Source organism: Sciurus vulgaris, assembly GCF_902686455.1.
Source record: "Sciurus vulgaris genome assembly, chromosome: 14".
In the NCBI taxonomy this organism is placed as follows: domain Eukaryota; kingdom Metazoa; phylum Chordata; class Mammalia; order Rodentia; family Sciuridae; genus Sciurus; species Sciurus vulgaris.
The window spans coordinates 66061349-66086873 of record NC_136475.1 but is presented as its reverse complement, the minus strand read 5'-3'; the positions used below and the strand labels follow the sequence as shown (position 1 = coordinate 66086873).

Genomic DNA, 25525 nt, shown 5'->3' with positions numbered 1-25525 from the left:
GTAACACAGTCTCTTTTTCAATTTAAACCTCATTTTGTTCTTCTGGAGTTTCTTCTCCCTAAGACTCTCCTTGATATGAGAAGAAGAGAAAAAGATGGGCTGGAGTTTTAGAAAGAAGATGCCTTTCTAAATCCACACGCAAAAGATTTTAGTGAGGATTGCACATATTTAGATATTGCAATGGCCTTTTTGTTTTGTTTTTAAAAAACTTACCCTTACTTTAGGCATACTCAGAGGTCAATGGAATGATGGGCACTTTGCACTTCTTAATACATAGATCTTTCTAACAGACATAGAAATAATACTTACTACCTACAATTTACAGAGAAAACAATGACTGTCATTAACTTCCAAGGTCACAAGGTACATCTCCTGTGATTGGCTCCAAGGACCAGTACCTTTCAATTATGTGACCCACGATCAACCAGCAGCTCCCTTATTCATTCAACTGCACAGTATATTTTATGACCTCTTTAAAGAATCTAGATCATTATTTTAAATTAATATAGAGACTATTTTATCTTCACATTAACCAAGCCTGCCAATATGAACAAAGATAGAATTTCAATTCTTTTTTGAAAGGATTGCAGCACATATTATATTCCATAATGGCTGCCTTAGAAAGTTAAATATTTAAGGAGATGCAGGTTTAATTGAAAAGTGTCATCAAAAAGTAGGGACTTACTAACCTTGAGAATTTTGAGTAGCCAACCAGCAGCCTCAGCCTTACCTAGGGCTGCCTGTTAGAATTGCAGAATACCAAGCCCATCCCTGATCCATGGAATCAGAGTCCCAGATGACTCCTGTGCATGCTGAAGTGGAAGAAGCACTGATAAAACAGCTAGTGGGTTCTTTTATTAGGTTCATAATCAATTATAAATTAAAAGACTGGTGATAGAGTTCATGTTTCAGATCTGCCTGCATGTTAGAATCACCCATGGGAGTGCTGCAAACTATAAATGCCTGGGCCCATTCCAGACAAGCTAAATAAACTCTTTGGTTGTAAGTACCCAGCATGAATATAGTTTTAAAAAGTTTTTCAGGTGATTTTAATATGCAGCCAGTGCTGGGAACTAATGTACTACCAGCATGTATGTCCAGATATTTAAAAGAATGCATTAAATAAAGAATAGAGAGAATTTTGAGAAAGCCATAGCCAAACTAAATTTTAGATTGTATTCGCAATCTAGGTGGAAACACTGGAGAAACATTTTGCTTTGTCCTTCACTGGTGTTCTTTCCTGGATTGTACCCTGTACTTGAAGTTGTTTTCTCCTTTCAGGAAGTGCTGGTCTCAGCAGGCAACCTTAATAGCATACATGAGAAAACACCTTTAGCATTCAGGCAGCAGAGTTTACACTCATGCAGAGTAATTTCCTTCTCAAGAAAGTGATAGGAACTCTGATGATTTTTTTTTTTTTTCACAACAGTGGTTATATCTGGAGAGTAAACAAATCTAAGAGAGTTAATTGCCATAGAAGACAGTACTGCCTCATCTTCCCTTCCATTCTCCCAGAGAGCCTCTGAGCCTTGTCAGTGAAAGACCATGTACTGGGACTGGAACCTTCCTCATGAAAGTCACCAGATTCCCAGACTCGCGAGAGCCGCGACCTAGCTCAACCACATTTGAACCCAGAACTTGTTTGGCCACAGAATGATGTCATCAGGTAAGAATATGATCCATGGTATACCTGATGTGAAAAGCTTCAGGAGAAACTCTGACAATTTAAAAAGACAACCTGACCCCAAAATGGGCACTTATCCAAAGGAGAGAGGCAAATGGCCAAAAACATGTATGAAAAGATGTTCTGCAGTATTAGCTATCGTCACAGTGAGATATCAAGTCATACCTGCTAGGATGGCTATAATCAAAAAGACAAACGATAACAAGCATTGGTGAAAACGAAGAGAAATTGGAACCTTCACATAGTGCTGATAGGAATATAAAAGAGTGGGTGCAGCAGCCACTTTGAAAAAGTCCTCAAAAGTTTAAAAATAAGTTACCACGTGACCCAGTGATTCCACCTCTAGGCATATGCCAAAGAGAATTTAAAACAAATGTCCACATAGAATCTTGCACACAAATATTCAGCAACATTATTCACAATGACTCAAAAGTGTCCATTCATCAGCTGATGAATGGACAAACAAACAAAATGGATTATATCTATACAATAGAATAAAACAGGATGAGCTACTGATACATGCTACATCATGGACAAAACTTGGAAACATGGGGCTGGGTTGTGGATCAGTGGTAGAGCGCTTGCCTTGCATGCGTAGGGCACTGGGTTCAATTCTCAGCACCACATAAATAATAAAATAAAGGTATTTTGTCCATTTACAACTAAAAAAATTTTAAAAAATTGAAAAAATTCTGCTGCGTGAAAGAAGACAGACATAAAGGTTATGCATTGTATAATACCCTTTATATTAAATATCCAGAATAGGCAAGTTCAGAGACAGAAAGTATAACACTGGTTGCCTAGAACTAGGAGTTTGGGAACAAATGGCAGAGGTGATTGCTAATGGGTATGGGATGTCATTCGGGAGTGATAAAATGTTCTAAAATTGATTTAATGATGGTTGCACAATTTTGAGAATACCCTAAAATCCACTGAATTGTATATTTTAAACAGACTTAATTCTATACCACGTGAATTTTATCTGAATAGAGCTGTTATTTTTTAAAAAGTTTTAAAATAAATCATAGATTTTAGAAAAGGCCATTTCCTTGGGTGAGAAAAAGTTGAGAGAATGTTTGAAGTTTTCAACAAGAAGTTTCAAATTTTGCTAGTACTGCCAAACAGAAAACTGGGGTGTTGCATGTCATGAGACAGAAAACCACTGACATCAAAGCTAAGCCATTGCTGTGTCTATCAGCTCCACTAATCCAATCCTTTCCTCAGGATTCTCACGGATGCTCTGTCCCCTCCAGGATCAAGCACTGTTGACATTGTACTTTGACACGTAAGCATTTCTGGGGACTATTACCTTAGGCCCGGCTTCCTTGGCTTGTTTCTTTTCCTAAAGTATAAAAAAGTGAAAATCTCAGAAGCAGCATTTCTTTCATGGCATTTGTTTAAAAAGGAAAGGGAAGGACTGTAATCATAGGTTATGCCTACTGCCCTTGCAAAGCCAGTACCCTTTGTCCCATCATCCCAGGCATTCTCAAACTCCCTTGCTGGCATTTAATACTCACTACTTCCAAGGAATGATAAGTTTGCTATGAGCTGCCTTAGTATCACTTGGTTTAAATTTTTGGTGCATTTTAACCCTTTCATTCCCTATTCAAGAACTGGTGAGTCACTGGGTGATTTGTCATTCCGGAAAGAAAGGGACAGTCATCTATTGTTGAATTACATCCTATATAATGACTTATCCAAGTGCAGAACCCTGAACTGAAAGAAGCAGGGAGCCCACAAGCTAGTTGTTTAACGTCCCAGCCCCAGTTCTGCCAGGTCCCCATTCAGCTGGCTACACAGAGTGGTCCGAAGTCCTGCTTTTTCTGGAGCTCCTGTTATGAAACCGAGCCTGACAAATAGTGATGGAACTATCTGTAATTTAAATAGACTACAAAGATGAGAGTTGCTAAAGTAGCTAAACCAAAGCAGTTCTCCAGGAGGCCTTGTCATCCATGCACTCTTCTCTGTGTATCATGGAGTGGTAATTGAAATCATTACTTCAAGCAGAGCGAGGGGCAAAGATAGCTGAAATCCTGCTGTTCCCAGGAGAGCAGGGAAATTTTAGAGAGCACTGGAGTGGGGGTTTTCCAGGATCACCCTGACCTATTTTATTCTCCTCTGCTCACTTTTGAAACTGGATGGCAACTAATTCATTTTTTTTCAAACACAAAATAGGAGGAAATAATTTCTCTTTGGTCGCTCTCTCTCTCTCTCTCTCTCTCTTCCTGTTAATATTCAATATGCTGTTTTGTCCTCAAGAGGAAAACCTGTAAGTAACTTGCATCTCCCTAAAAGACACGGTTGATCACTTGAAGAGCTACTTCAGGGATCCAGAGTTAACTGTTTCCATAAATAATAAGCTGAGCGTTTTAATGCTCACTCCCTGACCAAGGTTCTATCCTGTTATGGCAGGCCAAGAAAATTACATGAATAAAGTGTGCTAAGAGAAAATGATATGGGTGCTTTAAAACTTGACCATAATTTTGTGACAGATAAAATTTATGCCTTACCATTTCGTCCCTCCTCCGCAGTTATTGAACTTCAGCTTAAGGAGGGTAAATTGCTAAGAATCCTGGGTTTGTTATCTAAGTGCGTATGTGGAGAAAATGTGTCCATTCAATGAAAAATAAAGTAAATCAAACATTGGACACTATGTTGAAATATGACAAAATAAGTCTTAACTAAAATATTTTTATGGCTTTTTAGTTGTGCAAATCCTAGGAGAAAGGAATTACCTTAAGCAAAATTATTGAGTACTTGCAATCTTAAGATGCTATTCCTGGGTTGGGGGTGTAGCTCAGTGGTAGTACACCCATCTAACATGCAGAAGGCCTTGAATCTCTTCCCTAGCACACCACACACACACTAAAAGTATTCCTGAACTTATTTTTAAGATTATTTGTGCATAATTTGAGATGTTAATTGTTTTAACAAATTCTTCAAAGTTGTTGAAGAGTTATAACTTTTGTATAAACTGAACATACAAACTCTGCAGTTCAGTTTTACAACTTACTTCAGTCTTTAATTTGCCACTGCCTTTCATAAGAATTTATAATTAAAATAAAATAGATTCTGCTGAATTTCAAAGGGATTGTTGCTTTTGTCTCCCTTCCAAAAGCACACTTCTTATTGAATATTCTGAATATTCCTGTGCTGGTATTAGATGTTTTCCAGAGATTATTTCTATCTTTGGTTCTTCTTTGTCAGGTTTCTTTGTTCAAAGTGAAGAGTTTCTGAGGAGAACAATACAAGTATTTCACTCTTGGAATGTTATGGGACTGTAGCTAGAATAAGCGGGAAGCATCTCTATCACAGAGAGGCCAGCTTTAAAACCAGAACACCAAGAAATAAGAGGGACTTCTTAGGTTTTCAAATTAATGTTCCTTCTTTCTCTTGTTTACTTCCCTTTCCATCTTAATAGCTGCAACATACAGTAGCAAACCAATCTTTCTCTTCATGCATTTATATTACATATTCTTGAAGATGGATGCAAGATTTTTCTAGAACATAGCTAAAATAAGTCATTGAGTAGTGAATGGACACTGATTTTTAAATGCCACTTTTCTATGCTACACATAATATTTTTTATTAAATTAAGCTACAATGTTTGTGTTTTTGTGTTATCTGTTTTTAAAATGTTTGAATTCAAGTGGAATATAAGTTTGGAAAGACAAGTTGGACCCAGTTTTGTTTACCTTGAAGGAGGCCTACCAGAAACTCTCCAGGAAGTCTACTGAATTATTTCAGTGTTAGTTTATTTCCATTAATAAAATAATTATTAATGGCAGTCACGTCAATGTGACCCTGGCTCAGAGTAGTTCATAGTGTTAATGGGATGAAATGACCCAAAATACTTTCTCAGGACAGGGAGTCAGGTTGCAGAGTCCTTGCTTCCCATTTACCACCTGCATCTATAGTAGTCATCAACTCCCTCTAAGGTTCAATTTCCTCTCAGAAAGATGGATAGAATAGTATATATTTAATCTTATTTCTGTAAGCATTAACAGTGATAATGCATATAAAATGCTCAACACAGAGGCTGGCACATTTTAAGTGCTAAATGAATGCTACCTACCTCTATGATGACCAGAAATAATTCTGGTCAGTTAGAACTGAGACTTTTGGAATGGGATGCCTGTGCCTTAGTTTCCTTATCTGTAAAAATGGAGTAATTGTGTATGTATCCCAAGGTTGTTGAGGGGATAAGAGGGTTAAGTGAGAAAATAGAACCTAGTACACTGCAAGTGAGACAGGCAAGCTAATTCTCAGTCCTGTTGGGTTAACAGACACACCACAGATACACCAGAATATTAAGAGTTAAAAAAAGGGGGGGGGGCAATTTTCAGGGTCATGGAATTAAGATAAAACACCAGGAGACAGGAGGTTGGAAGGTCAGCTCAGCCTTCTGGGACTATGTGGTCAGCAGAAATACCAAGAAGCTAGAGCCAGACCAGACAAAGTCACTAAAATGAAACCCACTGGGACAGGACAATAGTCTGTCCCTGTTCTGAAAATAATATCAGGGGTCGTCCCAGAAGATGAGCAGAAACCTCAGGTGGCAAGGGGCAAAAAGATGGTAATAGGACATGGAACATGAAGAAGAGCACAGGCACAAGTTAGACCCCACCTCCACGTGTGATGACATTAACAGACAGGGTCCTGCCTATCCTGTGGGAGCTGCAGAAGCTTAGAAGCTGTGTTCTTTGCTTGAGCCAGTCTGACATTCTCTCTGTGTCTAGCAGAAGCCGCCATTAAAGAGCCTTATTACTGCTACACTTGTGCATCTGCCTGCCTGTTCTGGTAGAGAGCACAAAAGTCCCTAACACAAGCACTTAGTGAGTGATGATTATAATAACCATTATTGCTAGAGCAAGGAGGAAAGAGAATAGAAGCTGAAGAAATATGGTAAACTAATTTTCTGATATCAAGGTGTACATCAGTGACATACATATTTTTAAAACTAAATTTTCAGTGTATCCCTTTGGTTCTTGCTTCCCCTGATAACTTAAACAAAATTAAATTTGCTTCTAAAAAGGCCATCCGTGTTTATGTGAAACCTCATCAATGGCCAGAATGAACAAGAATGAATAAGTTCCTGTTAGTAAATCTGGGTTCTTTTTCACTGAATATGAGTAAAACAATGTGAATTGCTTCAAGGCAACGGGTGTTCTTTTCCTTAAAGCATTTTCCTGTTTATTAAAATAAAAAAATTGTTCATTGTTGAGAATTCACAAATACTGAAATGAAGAAAAGAATCACCCATATCGAAGAATCATCCAAATGAGGAAAAGAATCTCATGGAGATTACAGATGACTAATTCCCTTGTGTCTCAGTTTATTCTTCTGAATAATGGAAGGTGAACAGGGCAATGTCCATGATCAAGGACTGAGAGATGGCACTTCTCTCAATGTGACATTTAAAAGTGTTGGTTTTAGATTTCAATTACGTTGCCAAAAAATATTATGAACTTTTGATATTTTCCTATGGATGAGATACTTGGAGTTGGCCCTTTTAGAAGTGAGTGCTTATTTTTCCTACGGTCTAAAACCCCTCACCCCAGTTCCGCACTGTTAACAGGATGTAACCTTCTCTATCTCTCTTTTCTACTGGAAGTTCTTGTCTGAATTCTGCCATATGAACATTTGTGTGTCCATTTTGAAAAGGAGAAATTATCTCCTTGGTCATTAATAACATGTCTGCTCATTGTGCTGGATAAATTTTCATGATTCATCTGCCAATGTTTCCCTGGAAGGTCATTCTGGCTACCCTGCTAAGCTTTGCATTTGTTCCCTAACAAATAATTGCTCTTGCTAAATCATTTGCAAATACTGATACTTAATGCTCTTCTACTAATCATCCATTCCCAAGTTTGTCATGAAAATATTTCTGAATCCAGAGTTCAGTCCTTGCCTTCCCAAACACCCCACTTTTTAGTCTAGGAGAAAATATTTCAATCCTTATCATGGAATCTTCCTGTTCACCTCTCATCATACAGATGAGCAAAATGAGTCTCAATGAAATTAGCCAACGTCTCAGAGCTGGTGGATGCCAGAATCAGGATTAAAACTCATCTCCAGACGCTAAGTCCACATCTGGCATTCGTTTACTCTGCCATTATCTTAGTGTTTTTTCTTCTCTGGTGCTGCTGAAATCCAATTTACCATTCTCCATAGAAAACATTTCCTTTCCCCCTCTCTTTTTAATTAAGTACACACTGGTGTTGACATCAGAAGGAAATGCATGATTTTCTTTGGTAACTCTGCTATTTTACCATCGTACATCATGCTGAGGGTGCTTTATAAGTTTAATGGAAATGTGGGCTTCCTTTAGTAAGGATAGCTATGGAGAATCATGGCCCAAAAAGTCTGTGACCTGAAACAAATCAACTGTATCTACAGATACACTAAATGAAGAGTCAAGGTAAAATAATAGTCAATCAGTGGGGTATGGTGGAACCACCTATAATGCCAGCTACTGGGTTGCTGAGGCAGGAGGATTGCACGTGGGAGGTCAGCCTCCACAATTTAGCAAGATCCTGTTTCAAAACAAAAAGTAAAAATGGCTGGCTAGTTCAGGGGCAGAGCCACCCTGGGTTCAATCCCCAGCACCACAAAAGCAAACACAGAAACAAAATAACAGCCAAGAAAAACCAACCCACAATCTTACTAGTATCCCCAGGTTTTCTGGGAATCAACAGTAGCCGAGGCTCTTTTCTGCACTTTCCTCTTCTTCCTTCTTTGACCGAGTGATGCTGTGCCCATCCTTATCAACCTCTAGATTTAAAAAGCTGATGATCGATTTCCACCGAATGGGAATGGTCAATAATCGTGTGTGTGCACGTGTGTGTTTTCCACTTAAAAATAGACTTCTACTTTCCATTTTCTTAATTCAAAGGGAGTAGTTTTAGGGGATTTGCAGTTACGCAGCATACCTGTAAGCATGCTGAGTAGCATGTCTTCAGATGATGAAATGCTTCCTGATGCTTATCAGAATAGATAAAAATTAAAACTGACATGAAGTATGAATCAAAAATTATTACTAGCAAAACATCAAGGACCTCCATATGCCCCCTGTTTTCTGCTGCTGCCTTCCAGTCTCTGTAAAACATAATGATTTTCACTGACTATAGACTCTTACTGAACTTTTCACTACACCACTTATTTGAATGTTTAAATCTTTAATGAGTATTTCACTTAGTTTAAAATCACATCAACATCAAACAGTTATCATTTTGTAGCTAATATTCTTAATAGAAGAGACCCAAGGTACTTTGATAGGTAAGCATCACTAGATAAAATCAACAAGAGAACAATTGAGCTATTTAACAATACCAGTAATTTAAAGTTGGAAATCAAAATTAACCAAAAACGGAATGGATTTTATTGGCTTTGAAGTGAAAATGTGTTTTTCTTTATTTCCCTTTTATATTTCTTGTTTGGAATGGAAGTTTTTCCCCAGTTAGTCTTTATAGAACCAGAGCAAGTTTACAGAATGAAAATAATGACATTGTTTAACAAAATTGAACCACTGGACCAAACACAGTAAGAAAGTACTTGGCAAGCCGTTCTTAGATAATTACAACCTTCTTTCTGATGAGCTGCATTTAAAGTGCACATTGATTAGAGAGGGAAATGTGTAAGCAGACTTTTAATTTTTTTAAATTTTATTTTACTATGGATTCTATGTAGTTCAGTTAGTGCTTAAAAAGCAAATCTTCATCAGAATTTTAGTTTTTGACCCAGATGTAATCTTACAGGGAAAGTTTCTTGCCTTTAGAATTTGGTTATTTTGCCAATTTTTGTAGGAAGTCTGTACTTTTGTTCAGAGAATCATGATCTAGATTTGCATTTGTAATACAGATTTATAGCTTTTAGCAGTTTGACTTTGTAAAGTCACTTTCTCTCTTTGAATTCCAATTTAATCAAGTATAAAAGGAGAAAAAAATTTATGTAACCCATAAGGCTAATATAAAACACAAATGAAATGATGTATATCAAAGAACTGTCACACTGAAAGCATTAAAAATGTAAGGTGTTTTCATTATTAGTGTCTAAATTAAGCTTCTCATTTTGCAACTGAGCAAACTTTCATCTCGATTTCAACAAACTTTCCAGTAAACTAAAGCTTCCTCAGCTCCACCTAAAATATTATGGGATATTAATATTAATACTAAAACTCTTTCTTTTGGAAAATAAGAGTTTTCTATGTGAATGGAAAGATAATATCTGACACTTATCTGTGGATCTCCTTTCAGAGTTATATTGTATATTTACATAACTCAAGGCTTTAGAAATTGTACTAGCAGATATAATTAACAACATGAACAAATACTTAAAAAACATTTTTGTGATAATGTCCAATTGTATTTTGACATCTCTATTAACTTTAATCATGTAGAATTGGATTTAACTTATATTTATTATATATATTGTACCTTAAATAAGTAGGATGCAAAGGGAAAGCTTTGTAGTGAATTACAAGGACAGGTCTATGTATTCTATTAAATCCTAATAATGCAACAGAAATATGACTTGTTCAGTTTTTTTTTTTAATTATTTGGAACTGAAAATCCTTCAAAGGTTATTTATGGATTTTCCCCTCTATATTAACTTCCTGTCTTGGTGAAGTGTTTATAGGTCTTGAATACATTTTCTATTGAGTTACCTTTGGGTTTGTAGAATAATCAAAGTTCTCTTTATAGTTTTTACTTCATTTCTTTCATGACGACAGACTTCCTAAGATAGATATTCAAAGCCTGGTACTGGAATTGAAGAGAATCCATAAAAATTCAGTTCTGGGTCTTCAGACTCCCCAGTAATGTGAACTCTTTAGACAATGCCACCCATATTCCATAGTGACCATATTGCCAAGGGATAGGACACCACTGTGTACTTGTGTACTGCCCATGACAATGAGCACAGGACTGGCATCTGGTGTTTACTTAATAGATGTTTGTGATTGACAGTTGAGTTCACTGTCCCAAGTTTGTACTTGAACTTGTGCTAATCCCTCAAGATATCTAAGATTTCTTAGTAAAAGGCAGTTCACGTATTTTTGCAGATAAAAAGTATGATTCTGTGTATGGATTTCACCAAGAGAATGAGAAAAATGAGCAGCGTGTAGGTGATTCAAGTTCACAGCATGGGCATCATCAAGAAGACCAGATGAACTCATCAGTGACACATCAGATTCTTACAGTGTATATTATTCCATCCAGCCATTCCACAGGTCTTTACTGAGTATCCAGTTTTGTGTCAGACCCACATTAGGTGAAGAGTATGAAATCACGGGTTAGAGGAGGAGAGGCATGAGAAGCAAAGATTACCTATTTCTGTGTGTGTAGGGGTTCTGTGCTAAAGGATGGGGAACTTTACAAAAGGCATGGATAATTGGACTAGATCTTGAAGAGAGAATAAAGTTTTACCAGACAGAAATGTGTTGCAGGTTCAAAGACAAGAAAGAGAATAAGCAAGAGAATAACAACACAAAAACCAGAAGACAAACTTGGTGCCTATGGACAGGGAAATGGAAAAGCCTGACTTAGGAAGGGTTGAGTTCTTAGCCTGAATTGTGTTCATGATATGTATGGAAGTGGTGGGGGTTGGATGAGGGGGTGGTCAAGAAAGAGAGCTTGGGTCAGGAAAAATGTTATGTCATGTGGGTATAATTTTATAAGGAAGAGTCAACATGACCTTTGGATTATTGCCTACCATGATCAGTTTTTACTTTTGAGACAATCACTCTAACTCTGGGACAAAGTTTTCATTGTACTAGAAAACCAACCAACAAACAAAAACATGCAGAAGAGGGACCGGGGAAGCAATCATTGAAAAGATTTCTCCTGGAATGGCAAAGCCTGATGTCTCTGCCTGAAAACTCAGCCAGGTACCCCCCCAGAAGCACATTTTAAAGAATTATTTGGCTTTTATTTCCAGTCTAGAGTGGCAGAAATGGAGAGAAGTTGTTTTAATTTCTTTTCTTCAATTTCTCCTTCCTGAAAACTTGTTTGTAGGTTGGAGAAAACAAATTAAAATTCCATGAATTACTTTCTTTGAGCTCTTCCTTTAGCCTGCAAAGATCAATTTCTTATAGCAAGATGGAAGCAGAAAACATGCAAATCTTGCTGGAGAAAACATCATCAGATTGTAAAACTGATTTGCATGAACAGAAAATCTAATTATCTACCTTAATCTCAGTTCTGAACACATATTAACTTTACTTTTATGAACCATGAGTGGTTTTGGCAAGCTCTATGACAAAATGATATCTGGGTATATATGTTAAGCTTTTAAATGAACATATCAAAAATTGAAGTCTTAGGTTAATAAATTACATGGAAAATTGATATCACATTATATTATCTTTTACTGTATTGGCAGGAAGGCTAGTGAGAGAATTATAGCCAAAATGATGTAATGAAATGGAAAGTTACAAGAATAGGTAAAAATAATATCAATCTCCTGATACAGTGAACACTAAGAAAAATGACTCAGGTTACTCAGGGTACTCCCCAGGCACTGTGTGTGTGTGTGGGGGGGGGGGGGGCGTGTGCATGCACATGTGTGTATGGAAAGATAAAGAGATAAAGAGAGAGAGAACATGTGTCTTGAGGTCTGTGATGTTAAACAGCCATTCACTACTGGAGGCAAATGAGGCCTAAAAGATTGAGGCATGAATGAAATGGCACTGGACCTTGTTTTTCTTTGTGTTAAGCAGACAGGAACAGTGAGAGGTTGAAGGCAAAGGAGATAGCAAGGGTTGGGTAGTAACAGCCAGGAATGGTTCATCACAATGGAATGGAATGAACTGAAAGAGGCCAAGACCGGAGCTTGATCTTTTCACAGGGGTAGAGCAGGAGTTGATTGACAGGGAGGTTGTACAAAGCCACCCAAAGTGGAGAAGCTCCAAAGAAACACCCAAGAAAGTGTAGACATGTGTAATAGATGGAAACCAGGCAGACTTCTGGGTGGGATGGGCAAGAAAGCATGGAGAAGAGTGCCATGGAATGGCAGATAAAGCAGAACAAAGGGCTGTGGAGGGCATCCTGTAGCAGAACCCCACCACCACCTTGGACAGGCAAGGATCCTCCCAGTGGATTGGTCACAGGGAGGACGTGGCTTCATTTAGAATGAACTGAAGTCCTAAGATCAAGCCAGAAGGTCAGAAAACAGATTAAAAAAATAAATAAATAAAACCTGACCTTTAGGTAGATCTTGAAATCTATATAATTTACTGCTAAATCTATATAATTTATTGTTCTTCCCCCGAGTGCCTGGAAGAACAGATGGAATACATACAAATTCTGTAGTATTTGGAAAATGAAAAAATGGACTATTAGAACTGGAGAATAGGTCAGAATTTGTTGATCAATAAGTTTATTGTGATGCTGGGGCCCAGAGGTCCAGGCTAGTTTTTCTGAAGTTTTTTTCCTGCTTAAAGTTGGAGTGGGTGGCTTGGGCTGAGAAAGCTGGATGGGATCAGTCCAGGGCTGTAGAGAACCAGAGAAAAGGGATAAAGCTGAGAAAAAACATGGAGAAAAACTGCATCTGTCACTGTGCCTTTCCCCTGAACTCTCTACCCGTTTCCTCCCAAATCTCTTCTATATGGTTATATCTCTCTTCATAATTATCTGCGACTTCTATTAGTTATTTAAGTACATTGTGTTTCCAAGCATCTGAGCATGGGAGACAGGTAAGAAAATAATACAAGAGGGGAAAGAATTTTGTGAGGAGAAGGTAAGTAATTCTTGTCGTGATAAATGTAATCTAATTCATGATGGGAAATGTCTTACAGAATTTACAAAATACATGTCTGCAGAAAATAAAAAGTGTCCATGTGGGAGGTTTCTACGTATTTCCCAGCATATTGAGAAAGCAATGGAAGACATTCACGTGCGTTGATAGACTTTTTCCAAAGGGATGATCTTAGAAGAAAACAATCCATAGAACGTGAAATGCAATTCTTCAATAATATCACCAAAAATGTTATAAAAGAGTAAAAGTGGAGAGAAAGTGAAGGGTGGGAGTTACAGGAAGGCTGAGAAACTGTAGGGTCCTTGGGAACTATAGGGTTTAGAGTAGGATGAACTTTGGCATGAAGGAGGAGGCCACAGTTTGGGCAAATAGGAGACTATTGGAAATAAAACAAAAGACCTGATCTGTGTAGTGATTTGGAGGGGAGGAGGAAAGGTTTTGAGATAGAATGTTCGTTACGGTACAATCAAAGAGTTTTAATATGAAAGACAAGGTGAATGAGAGAGCATAATGTATTAGCAGTTGGAATGAATGGTGATTTCCAAAGGAGATGACCTGAAGAAAGTCCAACATGGGTTAAAACTTAAGAAATGGAATCCCCGTGAAAACAAGGCTCATTTTATCTTGAAAATTCAGCCTCTGAACTCAGGAGATTGTGAAGGTTATGGAAAGAACACAATATTAGATCAGTGCATCTTTGGATCCACCCGTCTACCAGAATTTCCTGTGGAGCTTTAAAACAAACATAGATTCCTTGTGTTTCCACAGAATCAGAACCTCTAGCTGTATAGGGGAAAGGTGAGCAAGGCAAATATATAATGTTTTAAAAGAAACCTTTCCAATAAATCTAATGCATTAATCTATTACTTGACATTAAGAAAATATTTTACAAGACCTTCTCCTAACCCCAAGTTAAGAGGCACAGCAGCAAACAGCATTAAGAAAAGAGGCTTAAAAACAAAACAAAGCAAAACAAAAAAGCAGGCTTTTATGTGTCTCACTTTCTGCATTTAAATAGGTCATGAAATTATTCCTTCTCCATAATGTTTTCTTAGATTGACCAGTTATTTGGTCAATATATTTCTCTCTCATTCAGAGAATGAGAGCAAATAGTGGTTGTTTGTGGCTCTTGCAGATTCTTTCTATTTTAATAGGTAATTTTTTCTACTAGGTCCACTTCAATATTGATTAATAGTAAAAGTGCATTAGTTATCTCACAGAATTACTAAGTCTATAGAGTATTCTGGCAGGAGTAGGGAGAGGGAATGTTCTTTATGATAGATGGATTTGTTTCACAACCTGTATACTTTTCCATTAGAGCCTGTCATTGAAATACTCCTGTATGTATCACACACATCAGTGGCTGCAAATAAAATGAAGCCTAGCATGTGTTACTGTGGAATTGGACCAGGTTTGTTTGACACTGCTACACTCAAAGCCATTTGTTTCAGTTCCCACTTAGGTGCCAGATAAAATAATTTTGAGTGCACTTCAATAGAGATAGCCCTCCTTATAAATTTAGCATTTACTGAGGGATCCACTTTCTATGCATGCATGAAACTGTTTTCTTTGAGCCCAGAGATCCCTGGCAGAAGTGACAGCTGGTGCCTTGGGATGAAGCTGTAATTTCATTGCACAGCATCTAAGGCTGGAAATGGAACTAGCAAACCACAAATGCCAAAAACATCATAAAGAAAAATGTTCCTTAGGAAGTACTTTCCAGTTTCTGAGCAATCAATTATTCCCTAACCTACATACCGACTTGTATGAATTAAACAGCCTAGGAAATTCATTTAATTAAACAGGTACTTATGATAAAATGAGAAGCTTTCCGTCTTTAGCAAGAGATATCTTTTGTATATTTTCCTCTGGCTCACATCCTTACTCTTCAATGTGTATATTCTTGGGTCTTCTTCCATTTCTTCAAATCTTATAAACAAGGACCCTCAAGCAAGTATTCAGAGTGAAACTGATGGTCTCCAATGTTCTTTCCTGTTTGGAATTTTTCTCATCTTTTTTTTAATTTTTACAGACTGTATTTTGATTCTTTGTACACAAATGGGGTGCAACTTTTTGTTTCTATCATTGCACATGATGTAGATTCACTTCATTCATGTAATCATACATGTACACAGAGTAATGATGTCTGTCTCATTCCACCAGCTTTCATACCCCTGCCCCCTCCCCCCTCTCATTTCCCTCTACATAATCTAAAGTTCCTCAATTCTTCTCTTACCCCCCACCACTCACCCCCATTATGTATCATCATCCACTTATCAGGGGAAACATTCAACCTTTGTTTGTTTTGTGGGGATTGGCTTATTTCACTTATTCTAGTAATTAGAGACATGTAAATTAAAACAATCCCAAGATTTCATCTTACTCTAATTAGAATGGCTATTATTAAGAACACAAGCAATAACAGGTGTTGGCGTGGATGTGGGGAAAAAGGCACACTTTTACATTGATGGTAGAGTTGCAAATTTGTGCAGCCACTCTAGAAAGCAGTGTGGAGATTCCTCAGAAAACTTGAAATGGACCCATTTTTTGACCCAGTTATCCTACTCCTTGGTTTATCCCACTCCTTGGTTTATACCCAAAGGACTTAAAATTAGCATACTACAGTAACACAGCCACATTAATGTTTTTAGCAACTCAATTCACAATAGTTAGATTGTGGAACCAACCTAGATGCCCTTCAATAGATAAATGGATAAAAAAACTGTGGTATATATACACAGTGGAATATTATTCAGCTATAAAGAAGAATAAAATTATGGCATTTGCAGGTAAATGGATGGAATTGGAGAAATGTTCTCATCTTGTTATGCCTTTTCTCCTCCCTCTTCAAGAACTAAAAGAGTAATGTTATCTGTGGGGTTCCAGACTGGTTCTATTGTCAAAGCCCCAAGAAGACAGACTGCTCAGGAAGTTTCCTTGGGTATGGCTTTTGTGGAGGAAAAGCAGAGCTTTACTTCCTCATCTTTAGTCCCATCAGTTGCTTATCGCACCAAACTGAGCACAGGTCAGAAGGAGACCCGTTGGTGCTTGTCAGAACTGACTGGATGGGGAGCAGAGGAGAGCAGAGAAGATTGAATTTGCAGGTCAGCTCTACACTTCTAGAAGAACTTGCTGACTCTGGTCAGGCCTTTGGGTAGAAGGAAGTGTCTAGGATTCTTGAGAAAATTTCCCTGTAAAAATGCAAGACAAAATTACATAACTAGAATTTCTACCTTCCATGAAGTCATTGCGGGCATATTTTCTCCTGCTGAAATGAATGTGTGTTCATTTAAATGAAAGATATAAATACAATGGAACCATATAAACATGGATGAAACTTAAGAATTAGAAGTCAAGGAGGAGCTAGTAGCAGGGGAGATCATTGTAGAAAAATTTCATTTGGGAAACAACCATGTTTAAGTATTAATCCACACACTCACTGACTTAATTGGACATTACTTCACAGGTTGCTACAAACCAGAGTTCTGTTTACATTTCCCTAGCCTAGAAAGACAAAACATAAATATTAATATTATACATTGATACAGCACATTCTCTGAGATGCCCAAAATACTTTGTGGCATTATCTAATTCATATAATTTCTAGAAATTTTCAAGTATTGTTAATTTCTTTTGCTCTGAAAAACCATTTGTTGACTTTTTAAAAACAAGACTCCATTTAGTAAAACCAACCCAGAGTTTAAATACAGAATGTGACTCATGGTGAGTAAGGAATTCCACAATGATATGGAAAACAAGAAAAATAAAACTCCAAGCTAGGAATGTTGGAGTTTGATCTGCACCCCAGGTATGTGGAAAGCATGTTCTTTATTTCTCTCTCTCTCCTTTTTTTTTTTTTAGTTGTTGATGGATCTTTATTTTACTTATTTATATGTGGTGCTGAGGATTGAACCCAGTGCCTCACACAGGCTAGGCAAGCACTCTACCACTGAGCCACAATCCCAGTCTGGAAAGCATGTTCTGAGAATGTTTATGAGCATACTGGTGTGATACTGGGTAACTCCCTCAAGTCACTGACTACCCTGAAGAACAGCCCTAAAATGTAGTTTGCAGGGTCCTCATAAAGTTCATGTCAATTTAATTGTCAGTCCCTTTCCCTGTGAATACAGTGCTGAAGGGATCTCTCTGTGATCAATGCTTTGAGCTTCTGGAGGGATTGTAGAGATTTACCAAACACCAAATGCAGGAAAATAACAAAGGGACTGAACTAGGACCTGCTTTAGAGACCATAGGAAAATTTTCCATTGTAAATTTCCATTATATTTATAGATTCTTTGGTAAAGCACTTAATAAATATAGAAATTGGCTGCTAATGTAATAGCATATTATTCAATCTCGGGACTCCAAAACTTATATAATCATCTTTCCAAGTGAGGCTAAGAACATTTACATAGTTTTAGTCACTGGTTTTAAAGTATGTGATGGAGATCTACCTGGAATTCTGGAAAACAGAGGATTAAATAATAAAGTTTACGTTATTCAGCCCTCTTGTTGTGGTGCAAATGGAAACTGCTCACTTTGAGAGCCTGGGCTGTGTTATGTTGGATCACTGGCTTGCTTTGGATAGAAGGAGGTTTTTGTCTTTCTGCACTCCTGAAGCAGCCTTCCTCTAGACCAACACATGGTCCTCTCAATCTGTCATGACCACACTACAGAGAACAGTCCTCCAGAGGACCCCAGGTAAAGTTTGTCTGTACTATACTGCTGGTGATCAAAACCCTGGCAATCAATAGGATTTATTTTCTACAGGATAGATTCTGCTCCAAAACAAGAATAGACAACAAAAGAAGGCTCTGAAGATTATGCAAAATTGCTCATCGTGAAAATCTCTCTTTATATTCTAGGACTGTAAGAATTAGGAATTTGGAAGCAAGCAGAACAAATTCTCCCATACTATTTGCAAAGAAACTGTGTCCTCAAAATTCCTCTCTTCATTTAGAAAAACACAATGACAAAAACTCAGACCCAGAGTTTATGCATTTTTGACTGTTACTGATTCTGCATGATAACTGACCACTGGGACATGGACAGAACTTGCATTAGACTGTGGTCCTTAGTTTTGGTTTTAACAGAGGAACTAGTAAGGAAAAGAGCATTACTCATCAGTGGCCATATTTGGCAAAGCAAATCTTCTCCCCCAAACCCCCATTATCATTTATCCTGATAGAGCTGTGACACAGACCAGATGTCATTCCAAAGTTAAAATTACATTGTTTTCATAACAAAGTCAGCTTACCTCACTCTTAACTACATCACACTAATGTTCCTCTGTATTCTGTCATGGAGAGGGTGAGTTAGATCTTTCCAGAGGTCTTGCCAAGCACAAGTTAACAGAGGAGTTAAAATTTTTCTCGGGGTACTCACTAGCTTACAGCCTGCATGTCCATGTATCTCTCTGCAGCCTATAGAAGATTTCAAGCCCTTGTGACATAAAGCACCCTTTCATTTCTTCGATTCCTGGAAGAAATTACAGATCCTTGTTCCCATGGTAGGTACAGGATTTCATTGTAGGTATGGCTGGTGATGTCATTGGTTGGAGTCTTATCATTATTTTCTTGACCCTCCTTCTTGGGTCAAGGTCACTTGAAATTAATATATGGTTCTAATACTTAAGAGTTTCATGTGTACTATTTTTTTCCATTTAACATCTAGAATTTAGAAGGTAATAATTCCCAATCGAGGGTCAGAATCTATATGGTTTCAACACATGTAAACTGTAATTCGAAAGGTTAGTCCTCCTTTCCCCTTATCTCTGCAGCAGTCCCACTTGCTATATCATCTTATTGTCTTGATGCTTGGATTTGGAGCCCAAGAACTCTTATAAGCAATAATGAAAACTCTTCTTAAGAGGAATCTCATGGTAAAATGTCATACAAGGACGTCCCTTGCTGATCAGTCACTCATAATTTTCAAACTTTTGCAGTGAGCCTGAAGAAAGAATTTTTCTTTTAGGTTTAGAGATTTTGCTTTACTTGACTTCATGCTTTTAATCATCTATGTACTATATTTTTATATGATAGATAGCTGCATATTTTGGAAAAACTACTCAGATATTTATGTATAATAAAGCCAGTGACTTATGAGCAAGATTAATAAAATAATCTTTTAGTTAGCATTTCTTTATTGCCACAGAACACTTTCCTCTGATTTTATTTACTTTTTTTCCCTTAAAAGGTTTTTAAAGAGCTCATAGTAAAGGTAAAAATTAAATTGTAAAACCAAAAGACACTCAGAAAGTGTCTTTTTTAAAAATAGAGACCCCACTCCCTCAAAAACAAAAGTGAAAATTATTCAAAAATACTATATGTATCCTTCAATATTACTAATACAGGTAAGATAAATATTTCTCTTGTTTTTTGTTTTTGAGTCTGGAAATTTTTTTTTTTCAGTTTCTTATGACTTAGTGAAATTATGACAAATTAGAGATCTAATCAGTATCTTCTACTTGTTTAATGCTTTGGCTCTATGCCTGAAATTTATAGATTTATTATTTTGTGGTAAATTTGAAATTATATATTACTCCAAATCAGGGATTGGTTTTAGGGAGAAATGGGTTTTATTTGGGCAGAAATGGGAATTAGTTTGAACTAGATGAACAACCTCAGCAAAACGATCTTGAGAACCACTGGTCTATGTTAAAGGTGGCATCACATTACCACTCTCCCCGAATGACTGCTTGATACTTTCCTGAGCTTTGTCTGTGGAACTCCAGACTTATAGGTTCTTGGAGATGCTGGCTTCAACTATGCTGACATAGATGAGGGGTCATATGATCAGGAACATCGAAATCCATCTGGTTGTAGAAAGTGCAGAACATATTGTATATGAGCATGTACAGGTGGTGGCATGTATGTGACCTGTACCTTCTTCTGCCCTGCTATCTTTAGAGGATGGGTTTACATAGATTAGCTCATCACCATGGTGCAAACAACAAGGAATGAAAATGAATCCAATGTTGTCAACTCAGAGAATAGGTGAAAAGGTTTAAATTCTTATTGGGAACTAACTGTGATCATTTTCAGATGCTATTTCTTTCACTTCAAATATCTTTCTTCAAAGTTTTTACATGTCCAAAGCCTACTCAATTATTTAAGAAACAGATATAAGACCACCTCGTTCACAAAGCTGTGAGTCATCATTCAAAACCCCTGTCTGATTCAACTTTGCATTTTTGAAGAGAAGGGAAAAAAGTCATATGCTAACTGAATCAGATATATAATAATGGCCCTATATTTTATTTTTTTCCTCCTAAGCTAATGCCATATTCGTCATTCTAAAAAGCACTTGCAGAAATCACCAAGAGGCACGATACAACATTAGCAAGGTAAAAAGTACACTGGAGCTAAACCGTTTTCAGCCACACAAGCAGGCAGAAACCGACTTTATGGAGTGAATGGAGTTAAGGCTCTGACGAGCCAATATGTCACTTAATTAAAAAGTCACTGTTCAAGAATTGCAATTACCCTTTGGTCTGAAAGCATGTGTTCATGACTAAGAAATTGTCTGTAGGCCCAGAAAGAGTATATTGCTGGCTTTCCCAGCAGAAGCTAACGCCAACCAGAATGGTATCTACATAAGCAACTTCAGGCATGCTTTAAAAAGTGTCCCTGGGATGAGCCACAAAACATGACAGGCTATGTTAAAGAACTCAGTGACTTTGTAGCCATGCCATGCTTACAGTCCACTTAGATAGCAACATGGAATTGTTGCTTTAAGCCAACTGCTCACTGTCAATAAAACAAAGGAATGAATTTTAGGCAGCCTTCCCCTATTCTCCCCAACTGGACGATGCAGGTGCTGCTTTGTTCAGATCCCCTTCAGCGTGTTTACTTGCAATTCCTTCCAAATGTCACTTATTAGAAACTCTGCATTTCTGATCCTAGAGGTAATAAACTTAGAGACACAGCTTTCATCACCAAATGGGAAGAGGCTCAATACATATTCAGGGATAAACAAATTAAAAGGCATGGAAGACTGTGATTATGTACAGCTAGAGAGCTTCATTGTAGAGTATTCAGCAATCGGGCATTCTGTTCCCCCATAACATTGCAGTACTATTGGTGTTTTCCAGTTAATGTGCATGGCCAGTAAAACCTAAACAGAAAATGTTCCATATGCATGAACTATTCTCAAATGCCATTCTGTAGTATGCCTGCTGCTAAAACTTCCATTAGTTGTCCAAAGGAGCAGTAAGAACAGATCAGAGGAATCAGCCAAAAATACATAATTACAACATATGGAGAAAATCAACAGAAAATACATGGAAAATGATTAACTGATAAGTGCTGTGAAGGGGAGGGGGGCTTCTTTTAATCTAATTACCTATACACATTCTCACACTGTAAGGGTTGAAAACAATTTTTACAAACCAAATTTAAGGGGAGAAAAAATGTAGAAAGAAAGATCTGTGTGTTCTTTAAATGACATTTAAAACACTCATACTTGCTTTTAAAAACCATTTGTTATGGTTACTATTCAGGCAGAATCCTTGAATGTCTGTTCAGAAAACATCTTAAATTTGGGGTGCATTTTTTAAAAGATTGGTTTAGGCTGCTACTTACTTTATAAAAATTGTGAAAACATTCCAGGTGAAATGTTTACAGAAAATTCAAAGACCAAAAAATTCCTATAAACCTGTAAGTATATTTTAATTGTATCATTTTCCCCTTGATCCTTTACGAAAATCGACTACAGATTTTCAGAGTATCTTTCCTTTGTTAATGCTAGTTGAAAGTAATCACAATAACAACTATGTACCTCAGCTTTCAGCAGAAGGGACTGCACATTTGTGCCTTAGCTGAAGGGAAAACAACCATATGGACCCTGTTCTTAGCCAGTGCTCCATTAGCTAATTAAATTTACAAAGCCCAACCAGTGAGAGATCATGGATTAGCCCCATTTTAATGATTCCATCCCTTTGGCAGAGCTAATATTGTCTTGCTTCAATGCAGATTAGAGAAGCTTGCCTCATTTTGAACAAGTCAGATGGGTTAGTCCAGTAGAAATATCTTGCAAATCCCATATGTAACTGTTTTACAAAGCAAAAAAAGAGGAAACTAATTTTAATATGCAATATATCCAAGATATTGTCATTTCAATATAAAATTGATATGAAATTTGTTAAGAAGATATCTCATGTTCTTTCTTCATACTAAATATTTGAAATCTGGTATGTATTTTTTAGTTTCAGGACCTCTTAATGCGGGTTAACCACATTTCAATTATTCAGCAGCTGCATATGACTAGTGGTCACCATAATGGCCAGTGTAAGATTAACTGGTAGGATTAGACACTCCATTATCTTTCTATCGTTCACACTTACAGTCTATTTCTAGGGTTCAGTACTTCACTGCCCATAACTGGAGATTCGCCGGGCATGTAGACATTCGTAATGAAAATTCAACCTGAAGATCGGAGAATAACAGCCAGCCTACTTCCTACTGTGGAAAAATCTATCTCAGCTGAAAAATACATGAGGTAATATAGATGTTAATGAGCCCAACTTAGCCACTCTACAATTTAGATATATTTAAATATCATGTAGGCCATAAATATGCACAAGTTTATTTGTCAATTAAAAAATAAAAACATCACTTTAAGGTCTAAAACAGTGCTATGGGTAAAATAAGAACCCTCTAGCCTGTTGACCCATTTTAAAGTAAGGGATAATAGCCTTGCAATCTTCACAAAATTGAGCACCAGAGAAATTCTTGGGGCCCTCAGCAGTTTTCCCCTTTTACCTCAGTACAAAACAGCTGGTAGAGTGCTTGCCTTGCAAGCACAAGGCCCTGAGTTCTATCCCCAGTACCAAAAAAAAAAAAAAAAAAAAAAAAAAAAAAAAGTTGAAATGAGAAACCAAAGGGCAATCCCATCTTTTAATACATCCATTTAGGCTTTATTATTCTTCGAAGAATTCAGAACTCTGGGTAATAAATAAATGCTTACTTTTAGGAGCATGAAAATTTGGAGGCCTCTGAAGTAGTCTGGTCCAGAGATGAGTGCTTCTACCCTCCCTTCCCGCCCTCATGCCAGACCCCATTCATTTATTCACCCATTCCACAATTATATGCAAACACCAATTACGTGTCAGACATTGTTCTGGAAACTGGCTACAGTTATTTGAAATAAAAGCGAGGGTGTGGGGAGAAAATATGGAATATATAAAGAATATAGTATCCTAAAGTACTATGGAAAAAATAAAGGAGATTTAGGGAGATGAGGAATAATGGGGTAAGGGATGGCTATAATTTTAAATAGGATCATCAAGGTAGGCCTCTTTGAGAAAGTGACATTTGAGAAAAGAATTCAAGTAAATGAAGGAGTTAGTTATCTGGGCTTGTTTTGAGATGGGGCAGAGGTGAAGAGTTGGTCCAGTCAGTGCACAAGTGCTAAGGAAGGATTCTCTTTAAGTTTTAAGGATGTGACAGTGAATGGAGCCAAAATGATTCCAGAGGAAAGGTGAGGGGCAAGGCCAGGGTAGAGTGGGGAATGGGTGATTGGCAAGGCATCACACAGGCCCCATAGATTCTAGAAAGGACTTTGGTTCCGAGTGAATTGGGGAGGGTTTTGAGCAGAGAAACATTTTCATTTGAACAAATTAGAACTTGGGCTAGTTTGTCAAGAATAGATCAGAGAGATAAAAGTGGTACTGGGGAGGCTACTACAGTTCCAGGCAAAATCGGGAGGCGCCTCGGGATGGAATGAGTAACAAGTTAAAGGCAAAGTGTGTCCTCCAGGTGCTGGCAGAAGAGCGGCTGCCGTGGTGGGAGTCTGTGGAAAGTCTCTTCTGATTGCTTCCATTTTTGCAGGGAGATAGAAATAAAACAATATCATCAGCTGAGAACGAGACAGATGAGGGAAGGTGCTGGAGGAGAAGGCTTGATGAGCTAGCTAGCGTAGTGGGAGAGGGAACAGACCTAGAAAATACAGATTGACCGATGGCATCATTGGCGGCTACTGCTTAATATTGCCTTCATTCTCAGGTCTCTGATCTTCCACTTAGAGCTTCAGGCAGCCTGTATTGATTGATCTGAGTTAGCAGAGGAGAGAACATATGTTTGCCAGCCCTGATCTAACCTACTGCTTTGGTAAACTGGGTCCCTGAGAGAGCCTAATAAACTTCCAGTTTGGGAAATAGTTTAACTATCAATTATCAAACAGCTGTGGTTCTAGTAAAGCCAATAATTAGAATGACTATTTGAATATCATACTCTCTGAGGGCCTAAATCTCTTTGGAATTTGTCCTACAAGATAAGGGTACTGGGGGCTGCAACTGAGAGACTGAAATGAAAGGCTGTTCATACAGCAGGAAGAAGGTCCTATTCATGGAGTTTTCACTGAACTTTAACTCTTCACATTCTTGCTCAAGGTTTTATCTTCTGCATGTACTAGCTTCATTTTTCAAAAGGTTCCAAGATCACCCAGGAGTTTTTTGTTTGTTTGTTTTTTGATCCTGGGGATTGAATCCATGGGTGCTCTACCACTGAGGTGCATCCCTAACCCCTAACCCCATATATTTTTTTTTTCTTTTCCCTCAAGACAGGGTCTCACTAAATTTTGCCAAGCATCTTGCTAAGTGGCTGAGACTGGCCTCAAACTTGGGATCCTCCTGCCTCCGCCATCCAGATCACTGGAATTAAAGGTGTATGACATTGTGTTTGGTCACAGTTTGTCTTTTGAGGAGATTGGCTGACTTTTAAATAAGACCCAACCAAATCACATCCGATTTCAAGAAATTGAGGGGGCAATGAAGATAGTGTTAGTCACTACTGAATGTGGTGTGTATGCTTGCTTTTGAATTTAAGGGGGAAAAGTCATGTTCAATCATCTTAAAAGGTCTATTGCTGTAAAATGAAAATTGGAGAGGGGGTAAATCTGAAATGCAAATGACTTTCTTGCTTCACCAGCAATTTTGTATTATCTAATAATGCTGAGTAATCAAAGCATTTATTGTAATTTCTGCACCCACCAGGGAATTGTTTTCTGACCTTTAGAACTCCACATTCCTTCCTATTGCTTCTCATGAACTCATTCTGAACTCTCATTCCCATTGAGTTGACTTCTTGA

General features: G+C 37.6%; 1 protein-coding gene and 1 long non-coding RNA gene across 7 annotated transcripts in view; one reads left to right on the top strand and one right to left on the bottom strand.

Annotated features, from left to right (window-relative positions):
* The window catches only part of SLC8A1 (solute carrier family 8 member A1), a 374985-nt gene that overhangs the window by 68403 nt on the left and 281057 nt on the right, over window positions 1-25525 (bottom strand). The gene's annotated exons all lie outside the window — the stretch shown is intronic.
* On the top strand, window positions 14556-25316 carry LOC306643657. Its single transcript, XR_013759020.1, has 2 exons — window positions 14556-24827; window positions 24884-25316. It is a non-coding gene; the product is annotated as an uncharacterized lncRNA (long non-coding RNA).